Source organism: Taeniopygia guttata, chromosome 5 (assembly GCF_048771995.1).
Source record: "Taeniopygia guttata chromosome 5, bTaeGut7.mat, whole genome shotgun sequence".
In the NCBI taxonomy this organism is placed as follows: domain Eukaryota; kingdom Metazoa; phylum Chordata; class Aves; order Passeriformes; family Estrildidae; genus Taeniopygia; species Taeniopygia guttata.
This window is the reverse complement of record NC_133030.1, coordinates 35,541,672-35,563,529: the sequence shown is the minus strand read 5'-3', so window position 1 is coordinate 35,563,529 and position 21,858 is coordinate 35,541,672. Positions and strand designations below refer to the sequence as shown.

Genomic DNA, 21,858 nt, shown 5'->3' with positions numbered 1-21,858 from the left:
TCAGTTAACAAAAGTGTCCCCAGCTTTTGTAAGCACTTCTGAGATAGTTTTATCCCACTTCTTGAAAATTGCAAAGGTTGTTAAAATCCTGAGGAGATAAAACTTTAGTGCAAAACACTTTTGGGCATCAAAGCATTGACTGGTTGCTGCAGCACCAAAGCAGCCACTTATTGGAATTGTACTTATTGCAGGTGATTCACTTCCCTGCAGGAAGTCTGTGGGGAGGGAAAGATGATAATGGGATCTATGAAAATATAATATACACCAAAAGTCACTGAAAATAGCTTGTGGAAAATACTGAAAAGAGAGATCTCTCCTAGGTCTCTTGGGTGTGATGTTTATATGTGTGCAAGGAGATGATCTAGGGCAATAATATTCATTACTCTAAAACTGCTCCTGAAAGTAGTCTTTTTTACAGAGGAAATATGAAATAACACTTAGGAAGGAGTGAAGTACCGTCTTTCTATCCCATCCCAGGTAGATTATTTGCTACAATATTCGCCAAGGGTATGGCAGAAATAGGTAGAATTGATTTTTTTTTTTTCCTGAGCTGAAGGAGATCACACTGCTGATATCAAGTCTTGGAGGAAAACAATTTATCCTTAGCTATTATATGATTCCTAAAGCATTCCTAGTTTTGAACAGAGCATTCTTTCCACCATCTTAGCAAATAACAATACTGAGTTTCCCAAAGTCTTCTAAGAAAGAATTTAAAGTTACTGATAAAACAGAATAATCTACAGATGTTATTCACAAAATATTATTCTTCAGCAGAAAACAGATTTTAAATGTTGGTTTGACTGAGATTTATTATCATATCTGCGGAAGTTTTTAGGCATCTCAATTACCTACCTTTGCAAATTAGAGCTCTAGTTTTAAAAGCAATTAATAGGAAAGTAAACAGAAAGATACATATGCATAATAATAATAATTATGATAATAATAAAACATATCTGCATATTTTCATCAAAACACTCAGAATTTTCAGTGGACTAATTGGAAAATTTATGTTGGAAAATGTTATTTTCAACAGAAAATGTTTGAACATAAATGTTCCCTTCTTTCTTTGAAAAAATTGAATGGTATGAATTTTGAAAAGATTTCTTATGGTCATTTCATTAAAAATTCCCAGAGCTGTTGAGGGAGACACTGATAAGGAAAACAATAAGTCATAGTGATCAATATAATGGTGTGAAAACATCATACAATTAATCAAATGCACCAAAATTAATTTATTTTTCTTGACTTTCACTTGGCACTTCAGTAGAGGTGATGCTATTTTAAGGAACATTCTGATAAGGAGCATAGAGGTAGTGACTCTTAGGAATCTGCAGGGATCATTGAACTTTAAGGGCAGGAAGCCACCTAATAGATATACATAATGCATGCCAATATAATTCTGTTGCCTCCTGTAAAATAGACTGAAAAAAAGTCACAAAAGCTGTGAGCAGCTGAAGGAACATATTTGGCAAGACCAAGACAATTGACAATGTGTTTGGTCTGCCCCACTTCTGAATTTTTTTGACATTTCTCATTATATGGGTTTACACAATTTGTGGTAAAGTTTATTTAAAGTCCTTAGGAGATTTTTCCCCTGGATAACACTCCAGAGAGAATTTGTGTGTTGTTCACAACATGAACACCAAGCATTAAGGAGCATAGCTGAATATGGATATGTTGCTGAATTAATTTCTGAGTTATTTCTTTCATATTTAATGCATTCATGTGCCACTGAAGTTAAAAGCAGTGATGACAATGACATTCTTGTACATTCCTCTAAAGATGTGGAGTATCTCAGTTAAGTGTTGCAGAAATAACTCATTTTTCAGCTCCCTGGCAGTTCCAGATAATGATTTCAGATCAATTCAAATTAATGGCAGCTCTTGGACTATTTTCAATGTTTAACATGCACACATATTGTTTTACCAGACAGAGATATGCACAAACTTGATGTTTTCAGATGTCTTCTCCAAGTCTAGGAAGCTACTACATATATGTTCTGTTGTCTTTAACAGTTCAAGCAAGTGATGATCCTCATCACTCCACAAAAATAAAGTAATTGTTAATAAAGCCTAACTGACCTCAGTTAAATTATTTCTATAAAAAGAATAGCAAAAACTTTTCAAAAAGCACTAATAATTCCCTCCACCCCCATGTCCCCAAAGTATCAGGCTCCACCCCTAATGTCCCTTTGCAAGAAAATGTGACAAGCTAGACATACCCAAAAGTTTATATGAAAAGAATAATTTCAGAGAAAGATTCTTCAATAAAGAATGGAAATGAATTATTTCTCAAGTGATGATTTGGATTTACACACACTTTGCATCTATAATGAATATACACACAACAGAATGACTGGAGTCCAAAAATGTCTCTACACTATCGCTGTATTTTCCTGAATCTGATACTGGCAGCATGGTGAAGCACTCCCTCATAAATGTTAAAAAATGAGATAGCTTGTATCTGATAAGTGTTAGAAAAAGGGTTAGCTTTCTTGGGGTGGTTGTATCAAATTGGGATTAACATTTTCCACTTAGCCCCTTCTGCTTCTGGAGAGGCTGACATGATTTTGTGACTATGAAAGTAACACCTTTGTCATTTTCATTGTACTTCATTTCACCTTCTCATTTGTGTCTTTTTAAAATAAGATGTCTAACTGAATACAGTAATCAATGTGCCATCGATTTATATAATGCAATTGTAATCTTCTCTTTTCTATTCTCTAGTCCCTTCTTAACACAATTTAACATCTTATTTGCTTTTTTAATCACCACTGAACAAGTCTCTTCATTGAGCTGTCTACAGTAATGCCTGGATCTTTTTTTTTTCCTGAGAGGTTACAACTAATTCAGAAGACATCATTATGTATAAATACTTCAGACCATTTTCACTAATGTGTTTTTAGGGGGGGTCTTATCTGCTGCTCAGTTGTTCAACCAGATTTTTTTTGCAGAATTCAACCAAAGCTCTTCATAGTTCCTTAATTTAAATGATGCAAATGAATTTACAATTTCAGCTTCTTTATCACATTTAGTCTTTATCCTGTTTTCAAATTCAACATTCAGAATGAGCAGTACTTTTGCCAAAACTGTTTTATGTAGTTAACTCTGTATTCATCATGCTGGAAACAAGAATTTTGTTGCTGTTTTGTTAGTCTATGATTATATAGCTGCGATATCAACAACCACTAAATAGGATAAACACCCAAGAAACACCTGAAAAACACCTACTATAAAACTGTAAACCTGAGGTACATGACAGTCTAGCCATAGCTATCTGTCACAGCATTGATTTATCCTCCTAAACCAACCTTAATCATAGAACACTTGCCTCCTGTATTATGCCTGTATTTCCGTATTATCAATTTTTTAATAGTTAAGACTTCAGTAATTTACTGACTTCTGCTTTACTAAAGAGATTTTTGCTGATTTCCATGTGAATTAGTTTACAATTAAGTCACCCATGTCAAAACTACAGTGTAGTCCCTAACATTGTAGTGACAGTACAGAATGTATTGAAAGTATTTATATTTCTGGCAAGCAAGGTTTTGCCTTATTGTTTTCTTGCAGAGAACCAGACATTACTGGAAATTTTTAAATACTTGTAATATTTACAAAATTATGTTCCATGATATGTCTCTTAAAACAAATTAAAAAAAAATAAAATAATACTGCAGGAGAGGGTTCTGATAGTTGTCATTTTCACTGCCATTTTTTGTATTTGTCTAGAGCATATAGAGGTAAGAGTCTTATGCCTCTTTGTTGCAATCACATTACAATTAGTAGACAATAAACACAGGAGATATATCTCCTATTACACCACTTTTAGGTTGCATTATATTTCTCTTTTTAAGTGTGTTAACTGTTACTGCAAGACAGCTCACTGTTAAATTATTTCCAGGAAAAAATAACTACCTGCTAATATGTATATCAATAGTTTCAATTGTTTTAATTTTCTGCTTCTTCATAATTTAGAGACTGATGTAGTTACATCTACACATGTAACTATGTTACGTTGCAGGATTTCCTAGAATTTACCTCATTAAGTTTTATTTTTTTAAATTAAATCTCTCCATTCAGCCTTTGTGTAATAGCTAAGGGTAAAGAATCTTCAGCCTTCTCAAAAGACAAATTTTCTGCTATAAACAGCATGCCGTTACAACTCAACTGATTGCAAAGAATTTGGATTGCAGTGTGATTCAAGTCTTTCATTGAACTGATATTATCCACTCAACCTCAGCAATACCTTAGAGAAATACAAAGCAGAGTAACTGTCTTTTATATTGTACTCTCTCAGTGCAAGAATAATAGAGATGCCATGAACATTGCAGAGGTGTCACATTAGCTGCTGAACTAAATAGTGTGAAGTAAAGGGAACTCATTGTTAATTTTTTTACAAGGATGGAATAGATGAACGTTGCTTACAAATGAGCTTTATTTAGTTTTAAACACATTTCATGAAGTAAATAGTATATTTCCCTAATTTTCATGTCTTTTGGTATGCTTCCAAAAACTTGGAAGTGAATTAGTGTGCAATTTGCATCCAAATCTCAGCCAAGGGGATGTGGTTTATTATAATACATGGCCCTCCTAATTATTGAACAGCCCGAGAAAACTAGGCACAGTGTGCATCTGTTATTGCTTGACCACACTGCCAAACATAATTTGGCAAGCACAGAAATGTACATTGAGCAGACCTACAGTCTAATTTGCATTAGTTTGTAGTAATTATATGAAAGCTATAACTGAACCAAGCTTGTCCTCTTTTTAGAGCACATCATTCTTTTTGAAAAGAAATCTCAACCAAAAATCCAAAACAATTAAATAGCACACACATACAAAACCCTGAGAAACTCCTTGTTTGCACAGTAGACTTTCACTGTATTATTTAATGATTATCCAAATGTTATTTCTGTGTATTCTGTAAAATATCAAACAAGGATTTTTTTCCCTGCAGTTTATATAGGCTTTTCTGTGTTTTCTTTCATCCCCATTCAGAAATTTTTTATCTCTTCTGCCGAATTCTAAAACCCTATATGATTTAATACCCTGTAACTGATGATTAAAGTTACTGGTGTTTTAAAATTCAATTGCTAAGGAGGAACAGGAGGAAAGTCCTGCCTTTCATAATTTGCCTTTGACCCTTTCCGTAGTCATTTAATTCAAATTCTATTCTGACTAAAATAAAAAGTCTTACTATAAGCCACCTCATGCAACAGTAATGCTGGAAAGTAGTTACTCAAGCTCAGGGAAGCTAGGATGCTATGGTAAAAATACATACAGGTTTTGGCCTACAGAACTTCCAAGGCAAAAATCCTGTTTGCCCTCTTATTTTTCTTGTTAGATTATATATTCAGGTACACAGACATCATGGCTATGTATTAAAGGTGATGGGAAACCTAAACTAAATCAGTAGATGAGGAAATAAAGCAGAATCTCATCTGCAGAAAGTATTATTGTGTAATATTTTCCAGAAATGCAGAGGCATAAAAAGATGAGAGAGTCAAATTCAATCCCCATTGAAATCAATGACAAAAGGTAATCATTCCAACAGCCACAGGATCAAGCATAGAGGGTTTTCTTTCCCTCCCCTTCTTTAAGTAAACACTGGCATTTTCAGCTTCTCTGCAGGGGCTGGGAAGCAGAGGCACAGTATTTTTTGTTGGTAAACAACTTGACATTTTGTAGTATTGGACTAGTCAAAGGTCTTTCAATCTAGGGTTTGAGTATTAGGAAATAACTGTATATTCACTATGTACTTGGGTATTCGCAGATAGCTTAGGGTAATTATTAGCCAGCACAACCAGAGTCAGAAACATTTACTGTGAAGTGACCATACGGAGACTATGTAAATGAGTTTCCAAGAGTGAAAATGCAATGAAGTATAAAAGTGAATAAAACCTGCTGAATATTGCTGAATGAGTGAACACTACCTCTACATTCTGATTAGCTGATCAAACCTATTTTCATAAAGAAAACCAACTTGCAATAAGTTAGAGGGGAAAGAAATCCCAATGAACCATTTACAAATGTCATTTTACAGTTGACCAAAACCCACTCAATTTCCTTTTGCATAGTATGTGGAAAATAAAGATATGCTTGCTTATACAATACCCCCTGAAAACCTGCTTTATTTTCTATTTTATTTGTTTAATGTACTTCTACAATAAATTTATAGTTTCATAAGCAAACAACTTTTTACTGAACAGGTCTCTTTCCATATCTATATATCCTCTCATTTCAGGGGCTGGAATAAAGCAGTGGAGAAAAGAAGCTGGGGAAGAGTGTTCTCAAGTAAAATCACGCTGGTTGTTATTAGTGTTTGGGATTTTTGTTCCTTTATTCGTTTGCTTGTTTTGTTTTTTGGGTTTTTTTTGTGGTTTTTGCAGGTTGTTTGGGGGTTTTTTTAAGGTTTTTTTTGCTTTCTTTTGTTTAGTAATGAGATAACTAAATAAAGCCCAGTTGCTGATTAGTAGCTGCTAATGATGAAACACAAGAAGTAGATGTGGGTAACAGTGCAGAGTTATTTTCTCTTTGTTTTATGTTTTGGGGTTTCACAGATCTGAGAATACTACACATATTTGCACAGGCAGGCCCAGGAAGAAAATATCTGTTCTCAGAGGTCCCTTCTGTTAGAAGAATAGTTCCACATAGGTATTAGTGTTATTATAGTTTGGGCATCTCACCAGAAGGTGCTTTGACACTTTGCATGGTCATTCTTTAATACACATGAAAGTTTTCCACTTTAATACACGTGCAAAGTTTTCCATGCTGCAGGTTCCTTATGAAAAGGGATTTGACATGTCTGGTTTTAAGATTCTTTTTTTTTGTCTAAAAGTCATGTTCATGATGATGACCAAATGAAAATCACTTTGTTTTCAAAACAAGAAAATTCTGCAATACTCAAAGGATGGCATATAATTAATAATTTTGAAATGGAATTATTTTTCTCCCTCTGTCTTAATTATTTTTCCACATTTATTTTTACTCAGTCGCATTCATCCAACTTCCAACATGACCATAATGATGAAATCTTTCAGAGAGTGTTAAGTTAGGTTCCCCCTCTGAACCACAAGAATAGCCACTGAACTGCATTCTCTTCTTACATTGTAGATACCTTAAGGTATCGTGTTGAAACCATAGTTTTGGAGATACTTACACAAAACACTTTCTCTTAATGAAAGTCTGTACAGAGCTATCTATGTGCTACAGTATAGGTACAGGCATTTCCTATCAAGAAACTGATGGGCTTGTAATGGTGCATGAATTGTGTCTGTGGGTCTCTTGGAAACAGATGTCATGCAAACTTCATGCAAAGTGACTTCCCAGGAAGTAATTTTCAACTGATTTTCGACTTTTGCAAGTTACTGCAGCATAGTTTGATCTCCAGTCATTTCCAGCTGCACAATTAGAACTGGTGTCACTACTTAGAGCCTTTTGAACGAGCTGGTGGGCTTAAAGCCATATAGAAGACAATTTGAAGCCTCCCAAGGAAGGCTAAGCCTAGACTTAGTTAAGGAAGTCAGTTTTAAATGGAAGGGTTTGCCATGAGTGAAGGTTTTATGTCTGTGGAGCAGTTTAAGCCTCCTAACAGCTCACTGCAACAAGAGAGTAGCATACAGAGAGTGATAAGAAAGACAAGGAGGAGGGGCTTGCATTTTTTTCCCAGGATAACTCCTCATGTCTTTCTTTCCTTTCTCTTCAAATACTTTCTTACTGGATTCCCAAGCAAAAGAAAATTTTCTCCTTAAAAAATAGTCTCTAAGGAATACAGCTTGCAGTCAGCAGTCACACTTGCTTTAATTTCTATTTTTCACTGAAAGTTTCTACTGAAAATGTATATAACTGCTTGTTCTTATCTTAATGTCTGTATTTAACTTTTGTCCTGTTTACAGGCCCAGCTTCAATCCTCTTAGTTACCTAAGAATAAATCTTTGATTTTTTAATGCTATCTTTTTTCCATCCGTGCCATGTACAGTCTTTTTTCCATCAGCCATGAAGATTACCTGCATCAATGAGGCTTTCAGTATACCTGCTTATCCCAGTCTTCTTCAGAATGTGTTTAGCAGCACCAGAGCACACTCAGTGACTCTACTGAGCTGTGAAAGGAGTATCAGGGTGAATTTACCAGGCTTAAGCAAGATAAATGGAATAAAATAAGGTATAGACAGACTTGGCTGTGTAGAATATAAGTAAACAGATTGTGGTCTCTGGAAGTAAAAAGAATGCAGTGAACATTATTTTTGCTACAATACTGCAGAAAAGACTGACTATGTCAAAGGGCTAAAAATCTAAAGAACCACTTTTGGAATTCCCACTTGAAGAATATTTTAGCTCCTGTAGGATTTCATTCTGTTCATTGTGTGTATTTATATGTCCTACAGGTTCTAACAAAAAATTTACAGAAATTCCTAGGTTATCCTGACTATTGGAACTACATAAAACTCAAGAACAAAATTTTATCTAATATCTTTTTCCCTGAGCCAAGTAAGGCACCACTCAGGAACCATCTATCTAAACTATCCAAACCCTACTGGCAAGGAAGTGCTATGCAATGTTTCACATTTAATATGAGTTATCAGAAAAGGGAAGTTCCCACATTTTATCTTGGGCAACAAATTTTATATCAGCTTTGGATTTGTCAAGGAGGACTTTCAGGGGAAAAAAAATCCATTTCTGTTTCAGATAATGCAGGAAGTGTACAGTGTATATTGCTGAGTTATTTTTTTCCAGAAGTTAATCCCCTCAGTGTCAGAAAAAAATATAAAACTAAAATCTTTATTTCTTGGTCTATCTTTAGCTTTTAGTGACTTGCTCAGGTTTATTTGCTAGATGAAGCAGCGGTTTCATACCTGGCAATTACACATCCAAATCAGTTGTCCTTTATGAACTAAGCAGTTCCTAAATGTACTGCTTGAGAATAGTTTTCTAGTTTAATGACACCAATTGTCTGGTAAAAAGAATCAACATGAACAACTATTTTGTCAGTGTTACTTTTTTGTCATATAAATTTTCCATAACCAGACTAGAAATTTAAAATAGTCAGCCTTCTCACTCTAAGATGACTTATGCATGTTTTCCACAAAGACTATTTGGTCTTGATATAGCATACAAAGAAGAGAGTAATTAAGTGAAAAAAAGAGTGTGTGACTAATATAAACAATATATTATCATTTGTACGAAGAAAATTCATTTATTATTGTATTTCTTTTTAATATCATGCATAAGTTTATACACTGAGCCAATTTAATTTGGTTCTGCCTTTTTCAGAAAGATTTCAAATATAAAATATTACTTTTCACAGGCATTGAAGGAAATACAAAAATAAAATGCAAGGTACTTTCAGATTTTGTGAGTATAGAACTGTGGAAAGAATATTCCAATGCAAACAGCCAGTAATTAGTAAAATGAAAATAATACTGAAATAAAATGGAAATAATTAGTATTTGGAAATAATATACTTTCATGTTAATACATGTGATTTCTCCTTACAATTTGTCAATATAATGGCACATGTGGGCCTGTGGTTTACCTTGGCTAGCAACATTGAAATGAAATTTGTCTTCTTGTTTTCAGTAATTTATAAAAGTTTACATTGCTTGATATGAAATACATCATTTCTCAGCAGTGAAAGACACAGCCTGAATCTTCAGACAGTGTGAAACAATAGCTCTAAGGAAAATGTAAATTCACTTCTGTGGTGTTATAATTCTGACACTGAATCCTGAAAGGTAACATTTTAAATGTTTTAACAAAATTCAGTAGCATCAAATTTTGTCAGTCTTCACTAACTGATTTCCTGTTTACTTTTTCCATAACAAAATTATCCATGAGAACACTTACAGCCTGAAATAAAGTGAAATCCACTTGTCGAAGGGCTTCTTATGCTGTCTGCATTATAGTGTGCAATTTATTAGAATTAATTGCCATCAGTGAAGGACTTCAGAGTGGCTACTAAACCTGTGTGTGTTTGACACAGAGCAACCCCACTTCTGAAAATTGAAGTCCACTGTGCTAGAATAGATACAGCCTTGAATCTCTAGGTTCTATCACAGAGCGCATTTTGAAATTTGTAATTTATTCCAATTTAGCTTATAATTTTCTTAAGTATGACAAAAAACCTAAATCATGATTTACAATGCAAAGCTAACACAGCAGGAATTATATCTTCATACATAATTAATAACCAATGTACACTGTCTTCATATGGCACAGAGTACAATACTTAATATAAACATAATGTTGGATTTTGGAGAATATTAAAGCATATTGACCTACTGATCTATTTATTGTGGTGGGTGGTCTTGCTTTTAAACTCACAGATTGTCATTTACAGAAAACAGAATGGAAGATTCACACACACACATACCCCAGACCCCAAAAAGTTAAACTGATTTTTGTTTTCAATGTGAATGAAAGAAAATGTTTCATTTACTTACTTACATCAACTGATCTGTATCTTTTTCTCTTTTTTTTTTTTTTTTTTTTTTTTTGTCTACACTTGTGCTATCCATTATAAATTTGGTCACCCTGATAGTGCTTTTTGAGATAATGCCATACTAGATACTATATGTGAAATGTGATTAATGACTTCCAAATTTGAGATCACTGTCTATTTGTACTTCATTGAGTCATTAGAGAATTGCGACTCAGGAGGATGAAATTTCTGAATTTTTTGCCCAAAAAGAAACAGATTTTCTAGTGAAATCTAAAGAGAAACATTAGTATCAGAACTTAATATCAATATTGTGATATCTAGATTGAGATCATAGCTAGAAGGCAGAAAGAGAGAGACTGCTTTCCACACATATAATTTCCTGTACAAGTCTATACTATCTCACATTTTTTTGAAGGCTTATTTAATTCGTGTTGGCATTCACCAACATTTGATAAACATGTCACTCCTCACCAGGTGTTCTAACTAAAAACAGAGATGGACGAAATATATTCTACAGTCTGCTTGTAATAGAGGTCTACTACTTTAATGAAAATTTAAAAAAAATATTGTGTTTTTAAAAATATTTGCAAAGTAATCAGTGAAAATAAATATGATGAAAGCGTGCCTACATTAATTTACATGATTTTGTGAAAAGTTCTTTTCCATAAAGAGATTAAGTTTTTTTTACTGGAAGCTGCTTTTGCATGTTAGGTAATTTTTTCTCTTCTGTGTTTTTATTCTTGAGGGCAGTTTGATGATCAGTACACATCATAGGATAAATATTGTGGCTGTGTCTGTCTAGGAGAAATCAACCAAAAATTCTAACATACTAAATAGTATTCTCAAAGATATAATCTGCAGAGAGTATCTACTTTATCTGACAAACATAATTTCAATTCAGGAAATAGCTCACAATCATTCTAGTGCATCTGACATCAGTGGTATCCACACAGCCATTCTGTGCAAAGTCCCTGCTTTAAAGGTCTTCCCATCACTGTTACTGGTCTCACAGATGATGAAGTATGACACTCCATAAACAATGAGCTGGGCCTTTTGTAGGCTGCTTTGCTTTTTTTGGCTTCAAACTGCCACTGAATGTCAAATCAATTTGGCTTTCATTAGAACAGCTTTATATGTGCAAATGTATTTGTGTCTGGTAGCTACTTTTTTCCATTTTTGCTTTCCTTTCCCTTTGCTTTTTTTCTCCTTTCCCTTGAATGATGTAATTTTTCTCTAATCAAAGCCAACACCTGTTTCTCTAAAATAGGACCCTCTGTGTAAAGCTCTTTATCATAATCTGAGTACACTCTAGATGGGTTCATTATGAATCAAGTTCTCTCGGAATAAAGAGGAAGTGCTCTGCTACAGTGACATTGTACATCATAGAGCCTGGCTAAAGTCAAGAGCTGATGTAACCTTGACTTTTGACATGCCAACAGACTGCAGTCTAGATAATGCAAGGTGTGTAAGCTACTGTCTTTGATAAGTAATAAAACAAATAATGTCTGATGCTTTGTTTAGGAGCAGCTCAACTGTTACACAGTGCTGTATTGGGCTTGATGGGGTAATGTTTTTTTCTTAACCAATTTAAAAGAATCACAAAACTGCAACTTTAAAAATTGCAAAACCAGGATTTCTGGTTTTGTAAACTGCAAGCCTGCTTAGGCAAGCTAAATGTAGAATGCCATACTCTGAGAAGAATAGAACAAAATAGGGAGGTATGAGTCAGTGAAGATCTGCTCCAACAGAGTACACTACAAGTAGTCTGAAATGGCTGAAGTTTAGGAAAGGGAAATTAGAAGGGGAAAGGCTATGTATGTCCTAAAAGGCTGCCATAAACTCTGTGTTGTGACACATTTGAAAGAAACACAGGCTCACTTTTCATGGACCTAAAATCAGTTGCCTCTGAGACTTGTCTCATGGAAATAGCTGTTGAAGGGTACTATGCCTGGAATGGTTTAAGATTGTGGTGAAAAAGAGCATAAAATTCCTTTTCCTCCTCCAGAAATATCTTGCTTTCTAATTTTCATCACAAAACCATTCTTCCTCTTTTTGATCCATCTTATACAAGCTGAAAGTCAGGATATATTTCCATTTACTTCATACATTCATAAAATCACTATGGCTGGAAAAGACTTAAAAGATCAGGGATCATAATTAACCCAGCACTACTGTGTTCGCCACTAAGCCATATTCCTAAGTGCCAAATCCACATGTTTTTCTGAACACTTCTAGGGATGGAACACTTTCAGGAGAAATATATGTTTTGAAATAACTACCTAACTATAACCAGGTCAGATGCATGTCCTATCCCAAGTAACAAGGCACTTGTAAGTAGTCAAACTACATGCTGTGTCCTCTTGCTAGTGTTGATCCTTTTGCAAAGAACCAGAAATACATTTTACTTCTTTAAATGGAAAGACATACATTTTAGAAGCTGGGGAACCTACAGATAGACAGTAGGAGTGAGACAGAAAAAAATAGTGTCAACTTTATCCCCACTCCATCTAAACATGAACATTTGACACTTATGAAGGAAGAAGCTTTCTCTGGACATTGCAGGATAGAAATAAGACAAGAGAAGCAGCCTTTGCTCACCACTTTCAATAATGGGCTCAAACATCTTCAGAGGACTTCAGGCTGTCCAGGAAGGGTCCTTGCTCAGTTTGTGAGGGGATGAACTTACTCCTGTATGATGAGATCCTGTGTCAGACACTCACAAGGAAAATGCCTATTTTCAGGGCTGAAGAAGAGGTATGTTTGGCTCACATACTCAGTGATTTCAAATCCAGTGCTAACTCTAACTGAAATATATTGGTAATCTGCCATCTGTGGTTTTCTTGAGCAGAAATTTTGACTGAAGTCCAGGTCTTAGTAGATATGAGGCCACGTTACCAAATCCATCCTCCTACTCGACATCATCCTTCATACTGTGTCACTGCCTTTGGATTAAGGACCATGGCAAAGTATGGAAAATGCAGATACTTCAGTTGCCAAGTCATTTCTTGGTCTCTCTGCTGAAGCTATCTATAGTGAATATTTCATTGCTGACATCTATTCTAGCCTCAGTATTGTCAAAGCATTTTTTTGTGTGTAATAAATTTGCATAAACATTTCACCCCAAATATAATGAAACATAGGATAAGAAAGACCTAAATTATATTTTAAAAAAATACTAAAAGACTTCTTGATTGATTTGCAGAGGCATAGCAAAATTCCTTCATATAGTGGCCTCATGAATGAGATGATAATATGCAAGTAAAGCATAATGATTGGCATATTAAATGCAAGATCTTTGTCACCATCTGTTTCCCGATTGTGTCAGCAAGTTGGGATTTTTTTCATGGAAGTGTGAGAATACACCATGGCCTCGAAGTATCAAAATGTCAATTATACATCACATTTTAAAGTTGGAAGCCTAAATCACAATTGTCCCTGAATTCTTCTTGAAACACTGACAAATTATTACCTATCCGTCACATTTAGCCTTACTGTACAGTAGCACAGTTATTGTGCTGGAAAATAAAACAGAGCAGGAACACTATCAAGGCCAGGTTTACAATTTTGTGATGAATACTTAAAAAATTATTCAGAAGGAGACAGGGAGAGAAATAAGAATTCAAAACAAATTGAATAGTTGTGGAACAGCCCTATCAAATACTTGTTATTTCAAGCTCAAGTACTTTGAAAACAGTTCTGTATTTCTGGTATTTTTCATTGCAAATAATCCTCATTCACAAGGAAGACAGTATTCCCTTTTCTGTATTTTCACTTGCACTGACAAAAGAAAATTGTATCCTGGTTAGTGCAATGAATCAGTATGAAGTTCAGAAGGAGAAAACCAATGTGAAACCTGACCAAAATGAAGGAACTCTTCCACTAATACCACAGGTCCTGCTTTACACCCTCAGTGGCTTTATATCAGAGTTGGTGGGAGATGTTTTAATGTCCCACGTAGGATGACATACAAACACCATTAGCTGCCAGAACAAGCAACCAAGAGGTGAAAGCACACAAAAAGGCTGCTAATTGTGATTCTGAAATATAAATACAAGACTCTTCCAAAACTGAAAAGTCCACTAATATCTCAAGGCATTATTTCTGCTAGGGGGAGGAAACAGAAGTAGGTATTGTGTAAAGTGATTCTTCATTTACTGAGGACAATGGTAACATCACCAAAAAATGCAATAGCCTTTTGATTTGCTTCTAGACCAATTACTATAACTGTGGAAAGGAGATTTCTAGATTTAAAAAAAGTGGGATAAAGAACATAATCATGTTCAGAAACCTAACATGAACTAATTTGGAAGAAGACTGTAAAGAGGTTAAATGAAAAAAGTGACCTTCCAAACTTGTACTTTAATGGACTTTTCATAAAGCATTTCTTCTATCTAATAATTTCTGATTATAGTAGTATTTATACATTATAAGATACACAATCCACTATTTAAACAGACTGCTTATACAATATTTGCCAATGAATAATAAATTTTCGCTGTAATAAGATAGCAATTTTTAAGATGCAAAATTTATTGCAAATGGGACTGATTCCAAAATTAGGAGATTGTAAGTAGCATGATTTATATTACATGTTTGGGGTCAATCTCTGTGCCTGTGAAACAGGGTTTTTAATACTTAATAAATATAAAATACATTGATTCTAATTAAGAATTAATTTTTAGTACGGCTTTGTATTTTAAGCATGTGTGTACATACATGTTAAATCAAAGTGTTTGGGAAATTTCAGTCTGGGGCTTCTGATTTAAGCAGTTGTCCATGAGCAGTTGTGTATAGGCATGTCTTCACTACTAAAAAAAAATTCTTTTTCCTTCTTCAAAAGATCATGTAAATGATCTGTGAAGCAGAGGTTTATATATTTCTGGTGGAGCAGCATGTTCTGCCAGGTAGTTAGCAGTCTCTCCATTCATCAGCAAATGGTGAATCATAAGCTGTTGGAAAGCAGAAAAGAATAAAAAAAGTCACAGTTTAAACTTTGCAGCTGTAGTTTGATAGATAAAGTTTGTAGCCTGAACATATATATAACAAAGAACCAACACTGAGAAAAAAAAATGGTATGTAAGAAAAAATCTCTTCTAAGAACTTTCATGTGCATCTGTTGCCAAGGTAACACTGTATGTATATATACGGTTTGAAGATATACACTGTAGGTATATCTTCAAACAGGTACCTTTTGGGGGTCTGACTCCCAGCTTGTGCACCTCCACCAAGATATCAACTGAATGCAGGCAGTAGGAACACACTGTGTAAAATATTAGTGTATTACAAACAGATATGGTTTTCTATGTGTGCATACTACTGGTATCACTGTCTTCTCTGAAAGTGAGGTCTGGATATGTATGTGGTAAATAAATATCTTTGAACTTTGTGAACTGTGGACATCAGTCCATCTCTCAGATTCTTATAGCAGGGATTGAAGGAAAATGTCCTTAATGTCTCTTTAACCTTTTCTTTTTCCTTTCTGTAAGTCCATCAAACAATTTCTTACTTCACCCTCTGTTAGGTCCATTGTGAAATCACTCCTGTTTACTAACAGAGAAATATCTCTCTTTTTTTTTCCTTGCTGACATTTTTTTTCCTTCTTGACTGCTCTGTCAGGCATCCAAATGAAACAAAGAATTCATTTTAAGTCTTTTTAATTAAAGAATTAGATTATTTTTAATTAAATTATTTTTAATAAAAGAATTATTTTTAATTGAAATTTTGCTGTTTAGGACATGATAATGAAACAAGTGAGTTTAAGGGAAGTTTTGCTGCCAATATCCATGTGTTTTTGTTCTCCCTCACATCAGGAATATGTCATACAAAATAATATGGTTTCTTTCATGTATTCACCTGGACTTTCAAAAGAATGCTTCGAGGCTTTCTTTCATACTCTGCTTAATAATCTTAGCAATTACAGAATTTTTATAGTCTGTATATTATATATTTTCCTGTATTTCGTTTTTAATTCTGTATAAAAAATAAATTTTAGAGTTAATTATATGTATGTTATAGAAGCATAGAATGGCTTGGGTTTAAAGGGAACACCAACTCTCCTGCTGTGGACAGGGATACCTTTCATGAAACGCAGAACTCCTTCCAGCCTTGCCAGGAGCACTTCCAGGGATGGGGCGTCCACAACTTCTCTGGGCAACCTGTTCTAGTGACTCACCACACTTACAGTAAAGAACTTTTTCCTAATATCGGATCTGAACCTACTGTCTTTCAATTTGAAGCCATTCCTTGTCTTATCACTACACACCCTTATAAAAAGTCCCTCTCCATCTTTTTTGTAGGGTGCCTTCAGATACTGGAAGGCTACAGTTAGGTCACCCCAAAGCCTTCTCTTCTGCAGGCTGAACACACCTGATCATCTAGCCTTTCCTTGGAGAAGAGTTTCTCCATCCCTTTGATCATCTTCAAAGCCCTCCTCTGGACTCACTCCAGCAGTTCCATGTCCTTCGTGTCCAGTGGGTCCCCCAGAGCTGATGCAGCCCTGCAGGCTCTCAGCAGAGCAGAGCAGAGGGGCAGAATCCCCTCCCTGGCCCTGCTGCCCACGCTGCTTTGGATGCAGCCCAGGACATGTTTGGCTTTCTGGGCTGGGAGTGCCCATGGCTGGGTCATGTCCAGCCTCTACCCACAGCACCCCCAAGTCCTTCTGGGCAGGGCTGCTCTGGGTCTGTTGATCCCCAGCCTGTGTTGTTCAGCCCCAGGTTCACCACCAGCACTTGTGTTACATCGTGCTCATGGGCACTCTGTTGCCCCTTCCCCGGGACCCTGTGACTCTGATCAAGATAACCCTGGACCCTCCTTCCTGCCCCAACAGGGTTGGCAGAGAGCCAGAGAAGCCCACCCTGTCCAAAGTCTGTATAGACCCCTGACATTTCCTGTTCGTCCTCTTTTGCCCCGCTCTCCTCTTGGACGTCACAGAATAAAGAGAGCTGCACCAACATATATCGGGGTAAGAGCCTCTTTTGGAAATCTTTACCTTCTCCTGATATTCCTCCCCTCAAAGCCTCGGATCTCTGGGCTAGCCTGATAATTCAGGGGGCTGTGAGCAGGGGGAACGTCACACTTGGTCTTGTTAAACCTCATGAGATTCCAATGGACCCACTCCAGGTCCCTCTGGATGGATCTCATCTTTCAGGTGTGTCAACCACACTACTCAGCTTGATTTCATCTGCAAACATGCTGAGATTGCCCTTGATTGCTTTGTCTGTGCCATTAATGAAGAAATGAAATAACAGTGGTCCATAACAGACTCCCGAGGGACACCACTTGTCACTGATGGACATTGATACACTGAGCCATTGACCACTACCCTCTGGATGTGACCACCCTTATCCATCTAATAGTCCACCCAATGAAACCATGTCTCTTCAGTTTAGTGAGAAGGATGCTGTGAGGGACTGTGTCAAAGGCTTTACTGAAGTCCAGAATAGATCTATGATTTTGTTCAAACAGAAACAAAGCAATCTTCTTAATCTTATGATTGAAAATGAATAATCTTCACTAAGTTTTCCTTTAGGAAAAGCTAAACCTAGATATTGAACTGTTCCAGAACCCCAAATGCAAGGTTCAGTCTTGCAAGTGCTTGTATGTGCTCAGCATTATTTGGAAGAGTAGTCCTGAGTTCAAAGTGAAGTCTGTTCAGTTATCAGTCTGAGTGAGCACTCAGGTGTTTAAAGTGTCTAACCAGGTTTTCAAAATAGAAGCTATGTTTCTTGAGGCTGTAAATCTGTAACCATGTGACAGTTCTTATTGAGAAAAAAAAAATCATAATATTTAGAGTTGATCAGTAGTACAAAAAGCTGTCTCTACTTTCATCATGCTAGATTTAAAATGAGCTGGATTCAGAAAAGCTTAACAGTTCTTTTGTTTTCATTTCTGCAGATACTGAGGCAATCTAGCTTCACTGGCATTAATGTTTGCTGAAACAAAAAATACAATTCAGAAAAGTATTTGTATAATGTGTTAACAGTTTTAATCTATCAGAATATTTGTCACTGAAACAATGCCTTGTCACTTAGTAAAACAACAGCAATTAGACATCACAATTCAATTCATTCACATGGAGTAAGGAAATGTCCAAGAGAATGATTTTGCAACATTGCAAAAATGTGGCAAAGTAAAATCAGAATTTCTAAATGGTCCTAATGCTGTATTTTTGGTTTAACTTCCTTTGTTTTCAATTAGATTTAATATGGTCTCTCTTCCTAGAGTAATGTCAGGATAACTCACTGGTTGGAAATTATTTACAATGGTAAGTAAAATAATTGGAATAACTTATTAAAGAAGCATCGTGATAAAAAAAAGCATGTGAACATAAAATAAATTTGATCAGAGGTTTCAAAATCCAAATTAGAAATAAATTTTACAATGTTTTTTATCCTAAATACCTCATAATTGTGCAGAAGCAGTTAAAATATTCAGATCAATATTGTGGTCTTTACAAGAAACTGCTGAATCGCAGCAGGAAATTTGTGTTATTCTGAAAATTGAGATCTCATAAAAAGCACTCTAGAGATCACTCTGAGGGAAGAACAATGATGGAAGTACACCATAACCTACCAGGAAATACCATGCATGACTCACAGAAACCATACACATAGATTATGTTTCATTAAAAAAAATAATTACAGTTAAAGTAAGTAAGGAAGCTTTAGTCTTTTATTTAGTTGGGTTTTTTTTGTAAAGTATTATTACTTTTCAAGGACTAGCAAGAATTTTAAATAAAAATTTTACTAAAACTTCTGAGACCAGGTTAGGGTTAGGACTAGGTTTACGTCAGGGAGAGGGAGAAAGTTGATGACCTCAGAAAAGGCTGCTACAAGATGCCTTTCCAACAGAATTTCCCCTGAGGCTTCGTATATCCTGTGGCAGAATTTTTCTTCAAGGCTTAGGATCAGTTAGGAGAACTATCCTTTTACCTCTTGGGAGAATATCTCTGACAGGTGAGATCTGTTAAAGAAGCCTCCGCTGACCTTGCAGCTCTTTGAGGAAGAGCTGGAGGAAGCTGCAGGAGGGGTTTCCACCTCCCAGGCTGGCAGCTGCGTTAAGTAGAGTCTCTCACACTTGTCCCAGTCACATTTGGTTGAATCCAGGACTGCACTGAGCTACTCTGCAGCAATGCCAGTGCCTGTGATTGTGCCTTGTTGATCTGGACTGTGACCCTGACTCATGGGATGACTTCATGACTTCCTGACAGGACTAAGCCCTGTTGTTGGTGGGGCCACAGCTTCCTTGGCCTGGCATGTTGTCATAATTTGCTTCCAAATTTTCTTTTCCCTAACTGCCTCTATTGCTCCCTGAGAGACATGTGAGACCCATAGGAAGGGTGAAAAGATTGAGGAAGTAAAGTGTGGGCTTCTGTGAGAATTCTCCCAATTGCATCTTTTTCACAAGGAGTTTCTGCATGTCCCACTACAGAAGTGTCCACCCACACTTAGCCTATAGGAAGAGTAAAAAATATCAGAGCCATGAAAACGGTGGGGTTGCAAAGAACTGGACAAGCCATAGTAGCACTGTGGCTTATCTGGGAGCTCTCTCCCACCTTCTATTTCCAATGATGGCTTCAGCATTTCTATTGGCATAAATCTCTGTCCAGATTTAACACAAGGGCTAGATTTATGGGCAAAGAGTCAGTTATATTTCTTTAGACAAGTGTTTTAAGGCTTAGCTGCACAGTGAGTGGCTGCTTCCAACACTTCTTAAAATTGTCAGAATACATCCAGAGGAGGTTTTCAGTTTAAACTAATAGAAATTGTTCATTGAAAGGCTTAAGTGATGTGAGAGTTTCCACTTTGAATTAAATATTGATTTACTATATGAGTTAGAAAAATGCTCTTGAGGACTATTTTTATGATAATTACAATACTTCTGTAATATTCTAGTATTTTTATACTATTTATGACATTTATATATTGATAGATTTTATGAAGAATTGAAGATTGCCCTTTTAGCTTGGAAAAATGTTGTCATAGCAGTCATATGCTACTGTTCAGAATGCTTATCATTTACCCCTAAATATAGTTATGAGATTAAATCAACAGAATTGATTGATAATTACATTAATATACTGTAAGTAAGGTACTAATTTGTCTTCTCAGAGGGGAAAAAAAAAGAACAACTTACTGTGCATCAACAAACATACAAACATGGAGTTCTTGGAGATAGGAAAATAAAATGTAATGTTCTCCAATCATTCAAATATTTTCATAAGAAAGATACCACTGAGATATATAGGGTTACATATAGTACTACTGCACAAATAGATTTATATCTGATACAGTATTGACACTTTAATTTGATAAACCCGATCAATAGTAATTTCAAGATTGAGTACATGCATTCTCTGCTCTTCTTTTTTTGCTGTGTTTATTTATTCGGTTTAATTTGGTTTGTCTAGTTAGCATTTCTAGAATGACAGTGATATGAGGTCTAAACTGAATGTAGGCATTAGGCAAAATATTTCAGCATTTCATTGTTTATTTTAATTTGAAATTAATTAATGTGAGATATCAGGCCCTATAAAGACAATGAGTGCCATCTATAAATGATAATATAAATCAATAAAGAGGAGGAGGTTACATGATTTATGTTGGAACTGAGCCACCATGTAATAACTGATGCTCGTTACAGCCTCAACAATGAATGGGAAATCAAAACATTAAATACTGCAAGCAAGAAGACCATCCTATTTTGCAGTGAGTTTAAGATACTCTATTTGTAATTCATTTTTATCCTTTTAAAAGGCAGGTTAAATCTTTCATTTAAATAGACATCTTGCCTAAGAAAGGGGCTGCTGGAGTTTGCCCAATGTTTCCATGCCTTTGAGTTGTTGCCAGCTTTGCTTGAAAAATAACAAATGCAGTTGCCAAAAGCTACATGCAATAATATTGCTGTTAAGAGTACTATAGTTACAAGTTTTAGGCATGTGCTGATTTTCATATCTCTATAGTAGAGTTTACTACGTTATCAATATTGTATTTTCATTGTCTTATATTAGTAAAATAGGACTTCAGAATTGTTTTGCATATCTCTCTTGAAGAATAAAAACAAATAGTTCTACTTTTGAGCTGATTGGCACACTATGAAAACACCGAAAGAGTCTCTATGAGTAGGGCTGCATTGACACACTGAAAGCAGGTGTAACATTTCTCCAGAGATTTTACTTATTCTCCTAATTTCTTCTAATTTTATTTATTCTCCTAGTTTCAGCACATATTTTCAGATGAGGATTTCACTCTTCTTATCATTTTCTTAATAACTGTATTTTAATTAATTTTGAAGAGAAAAGATTTTAAGTCTTCTTTCTCCATACACGTTTTAGCTGAAAAAGAAGAAAAACAAACAACTGGTGGAACTTCACTGCAAATGTTGTCTTACGAAGTGTCCCTGTATCAGGAAGCTGTCAGGTGA

General features: G+C 35.4%; 2 long non-coding RNA genes across 2 annotated transcripts in view; one reads left to right on the top strand and one right to left on the bottom strand.

The window, feature by feature from the left end:
* The window catches only part of LOC115495533 (uncharacterized), a 49,036-nt gene that overhangs the window by 23,224 nt on the left and 3,954 nt on the right, over positions 1 to 21,858 (top strand). Inside the window, exon 5 of the long non-coding RNA XR_005980681.2 lies at positions 21,770 to 21,854. This is a non-coding gene — a long non-coding RNA (uncharacterized lncRNA). The remainder of the gene's footprint in view (positions 1 to 21,769; positions 21,855 to 21,858) is intronic.
* Positions 14,946 to 21,858, bottom strand: part of LOC115495532 (uncharacterized) — a 114,916-nt gene continuing 108,003 nt past the window's right edge. The window contains exon 2 of the long non-coding RNA XR_012056367.1: positions 14,946 to 15,386. This is a non-coding gene — a long non-coding RNA (uncharacterized lncRNA). The remainder of the gene's footprint in view (positions 15,387 to 21,858) is intronic.